The sequence below is a fragment of the Dreissena polymorpha genome, chromosome 11, assembly GCF_020536995.1.
Source record: "Dreissena polymorpha isolate Duluth1 chromosome 11, UMN_Dpol_1.0, whole genome shotgun sequence".
Taxonomy (NCBI): Eukaryota; Metazoa; Mollusca; class Bivalvia; order Myida; family Dreissenidae; genus Dreissena; species Dreissena polymorpha.
Genome location: NC_068365.1, coordinates 69,523,809 through 69,529,024, shown reverse-complemented (window position 1 = coordinate 69,529,024; position 5,216 = coordinate 69,523,809).

The window sequence follows — 5,216 nt, the reverse complement described above, 5'->3', positions numbered from 1 at the left end:
ACGAACAAAAACATTAAAGTCTTTTTTCGAGTATAAAACAAAAACTGTGTAACTGCTAGCTCGATTATGCGTGTCTTATATTAATATTAATCACCACGTGTTTTCCGTATTCAATTAGTGTTCAATGCTCCTGCTGCATAAATTGTCGCAAGTCATCTACGTTAAACGCGATGTAAAAGAGCTACGCCCAATTAAAGAAACACTATTTATATTTCTAAATCACTCATCCAGGAACATAGCTATTATATGACATATATTTATACATTGCAAAGGTATCATAATTATTGTTAAAAACATTTGAAATTATTAACAGTGGGCAAAAAAGAAAGATACGTCACAGAAAATAAAGTGTTTTTACACGTCAAAATATTTAGTCACACATATCGTTGTAGACGATTTAATCCTAATAGAATTAGCTGTCGTAAACATACACTTGGAAACTCTTCTAACGCAACACTTTGCAAACATGAATATCTCAGTCATTAGTAAAAAATATGATTTAAAACGTGTACATGTGATCATTTGACTTCATTTAACGTACTGTCTCGCCTTGCTATGTGGATGGTTTCCACTAACAGCATCGTCGTACTTTTAAGCAATAGGCATAAAATCAACCCATTCATAGGGGTTTGTACTACCAGGATTCCGTACACATGTCTGTTGCCTATTCTGGCTTATAGAGACGATTTCTAGACAGACATAACTTGTCTTTACCAAAACAATAAATTCAACTGTATCCATAACGTTTTGGTTTGATTTAATGTCTTCAAAGATGCCATCACTTTATATTGTACAAAAGGCTTTATTACAACTTTTTAAAGCGTTTGTACGCTTTTGAAATTGGCGTTATAAACGCCTTTTTAAGCGTTTGTACGCCTTGAAGTTGCGTTATTACGCCTTTTTTATCATTTGTTCGCCTTTTAGTTTGGCGTTATAGCACCAGTTTTAGCGTTCTAGCGTTATAACGCCTTTTAAGCGTTTGTACGCCTTTCAGTTTGGCGTTATTACGCCTTTTTGCGTTATTACGCGTTTATTAGCATTATATTGCATTTCTTTGCGTTATTACGTGCTTGTTATCGTAGTTACGCCTTTATTTGCGTTAATACGTGTTTGTTATCGTAGTTACGCCTTTATTTGCGTTAATACGACTTCGAACTATTTTTATGTCCCCGACCACTATATTGGGGGACATATTGTTTTTGCCCTGTCTGTTGGTTTGTTGCTTTTTTGTTTGTGTGTGTGTTTGTTTGTTTGCGTCAAACTTTAACATTTGCCATAACTTTTGCAATATTGAAGATATTTACGCAACTTCATATGTGGCATGCATGTGTATCTCATGGAGCTGCACATTTTTAGTGCTGAAAGGTCAAGGTCAATGTCATCATTTAAGGTCAAAGGTCATATATATGGGTCAAAATCGCTCATCTAATGTACACTTTTGCAATATTGAAGATAGCAACTTGATATTTGGCATGCATGTGTATCTCATGGAGCTGCACATTTTGAGAAGTGAAAGGTCAAGGTCAAGGTCATCCTTCAATGTCAAATACTAAATATATGGGGACATAGTGTTTCACAAACATATCGTGTTTTTTAAATAATTTTTAGTGGTACTAATGGACTTTCGTTCTTTTCTGATGTTAGTTGTTTGGACAATTTTCTGAGTAGGCTAAATTTTCCAGTATGTATGCATAGAGCTGGTGTCACATTGTTAAGGAAATTGGCCGCCTTCAACTTTTGATGCCATGTTTGTGTTTATGTTTAGAAATTATGCATGTATACATTGACTGGATACATATGTACTTTTTCCTGATTAGGAAACTATTTTTCCCAATCAGGAAACCACTGAAACTGTCAATTCCGATAGTTTCCCGATAGGGAAATTTGGTTTTCTAATTCCGGAAACCACTGATTTTACCATGTTTACGTAGATTATACAAATTTTGGAACTATATTGAAAGAAAACCAGGGCCTTAAAAACAATTTGCACGGTAAAAAATTAGATATGTAAGTCCTCTACAGAAAGAAAGTGTTGATTTTTTGTATATTAAAGTTTACCCCAAGCCCATTTTCTGAACCCACAATAAAATTGCTTTTTATGTCCCGATCGAGAATAAAAATGCAAAGTTTGTCCATGAGTTTCCCGAACAGGAAACCAATATGGGGATTCCCCTAATTTCCCCGAACAGGAAGTTTCTTCCACTTCAATACCCAGCTGGGTATACGACCTTGGCTCAATATTTGCAATTGTTTGAATACCCAATACCCAGCATGGTATCCGAACTTAGCTTGATATTTGCTCAAGTTCGAATGTCCGATAGCAAGCTATGTATTCGTCTATGGCCTGATATGTGCTTAAGTTTAAATGTCCAATTTACAGATGATTATTCGACCTTGGCATGATATTCGTTCAGTTCGAATTTGGCTCGGTATTCGCTAAAATTCAAATACCCAATATGCAATCGTGTATTCAATGTTCGCTATATATTTGATTAATATAAGTTCTGGATTCAGAATAACCAGACCCGATAAAATGAAACCAGATTAAGTATAAAGTACATATCTTGCTTTATCAAAAAGCTTTAGAGATAGTTAAATTGAGTTTATCATTCAGATTATCGTCAGAAGCAGGAATAAGGTTGTAAGAGGAGGGAATTATGTACAAAGCTTGGTTGTCTATGCCCATCTATAGCCCCACACAAAAGTAAAAGTTAATTTGTTTAAATGGATAAAAATCAAAAAGCCAATTACAATTAAAATATTATAGCTAAAAACAAGATTCATAATGCGAAAAGAAGTTTAATCAGAAATAATCAAACGATATGATCTACATACGTCAGTAAGAGTAAACATTATTCGACTTTGACGTAATACGACACCGCGCTCCTCTTGACATCTGATGCCTTCTAATTTGTAAACGATGTGCTCTCTAAAGCAATCTCTTGCACGATGGTAACATAACATTCACCTCTGTGTTCGGCTCGGAAAGAAGTCCGTACCAAATAATGTGATTTTAAGTCACATGATCAAAACATTCAAAGTGACACATCAATTAAAATGCGCATTTTAGAATAACTACTTTAAGTGCTGTATTTCAAGAATTTAAATGGACTTAAACGTGTCACGTATTATTTAATATAGGGTGTACACAACAATGCATAAACAGTTGAATCTGTGTTAAGCGACCACATATGGGAGGCAGCAGAACTGACCACTTACAGCAGGTGGCTTCTTAATAGAGGTGCATTTGCACTATAAAGGTCATTTCGGATATTAAAATAATGCCTGCTTATGAAAGGTTTTTGCTTAATAGAGGTGACCGCTAACACAGGTTGGACTTAATGAACTGTAATTAAGTTGCCCCCGCTAATTGCTTTTTGATCGTTACCAGATGAGAATATGAGTTCCTCGCTTAGTATCTCGCTTATGACGTAGTAGAAAATAGTCGTATAATGAACATCATATGTCAACATCAATTTTAACCGGCGAGAGCGCAATTAAGTAAGTAGCCAGTTCCCGATTTTGCTAGTTTGTCCTGTCTTAGGTAAGATATGTAGCCAGTATTTAGATCTATATAAAGTTGACAGGCGAACTATCGCTTAATGTGGTTTCTACCAGTAAATTCGGTATATATATAGAGAGAGAGAGATGGCTTAATTCTGTTAAATGGTTAGTCAGACATACCTGAGGGAGAGGATTAATTTAAGTACAAGTCACAGGACAAGTCAAACCTCGACCAGACACTGATAAGCTGTCCACTGCTGCTCTCTCATCTGCCATAACCATTTTGAAGCTGATTGTGCTTGCCTGCAGACATCTGCTATTGCCCGTCTCCTTGCTAAGTACTCTGTAGGCCTTCACGACTGAATGCCCTGCGAAGCCCCGACTGTCAACCTTCACTGGGAGGTTTCAATTATCTCATCCTTGTCGTTGGCAAGCATCAAGTAGTGGCTGGTAGTTGACCTTCTTTCTCTCGTGTTCTTCCTCCATTCGCTCTTCCCATGGCACTGTCAGTTCTAGATGATATGCTATGATGTGTATTTTCTGGAAACATCCTGGACATTTATTCAAAACTAGAGGGCCTGAAAGACCCAAAGTCGCTCAGCTGAGATACAAAGGAACTGACCTCTCAATGCAGCCCCAGTTATCATTAGAACAAATCTTCTGACCAGGTGTCATGCAGAGTAAACTATAAACGTAACTTTTAGAGTGCTAACAAGGTTTTACAATAGCATATTAGGATACATTCCCCGATCCCTGGCGGCTATGTTTTTCAACAGACAGGACTATGATTTAACTGATTCAAGATAGCATTACAGCAACATTTCTGACCAAGTATTATGAAGATTTGACAATAAATGTGACTTACGAGTGTTAACAAGTTTTTACTATAGCCATAAAAGGAAAAATGCTCAGCCCCCCCATTCCTGGCGGTCATGTTTTTCAACCAACCGGAACCTATTTTCAAACTCGTCCAAGATATCATTGGGACAAATCTTGTGACAAAGTTTCATTAAGGTCGGACAATGAATGTGGCCTCTAGAGTGTTAACAACGTTTAACTAAAGTAGTAAAGCCATAGAAAAAAGTGCCCGCCCCATTGAGGCCATATTTTCAAGAAACCGGAACCATTTTCGAACTCATCCAAGGAAAGCATTAGAACAAATGTTCTGACCAAGTTTCATAACGATTGGACAATAAATGTAATTTTTAGAGTGTTTAACACGTTTTTAACTATAGCCATATACGGAAAAAGCCCGCCCCCTGGTGGCCATGTTTTCAAACCAATTCGTCCAAGATATTATTGAGACAGATCTTCTGAGTAAGATTCATGAAAATGGGACGATATATGTGGCATCTAGAGTGTGAACAAGGTTTTACTATAGCCATATGTAGCCATATAAGGCAAAAGGCCTCGACTCTGGTTGCAATATTTTCAACAGACCAGAATCATTTTGGAACTCAGTAAAGATGTCATTGAGACGTATGTTCTGCCAGTTGATGAAGATCGGACCATACATTTGGCCTCTTTGGTGTAAACATGGTTTAAATAAAGCCATATTAGGAAAAATGCCCCGCCCATATGGTTTGCAACTTGAACCCATTTTCGAACTCGTTCAAGTATCATTGGATGTTTTATTTTCGGACAATGATGTGTGACAAGTTTTATGAAGACCGGAGCGATGAATGTGGCTTGAAGAGTTTTAAACAAGGTTT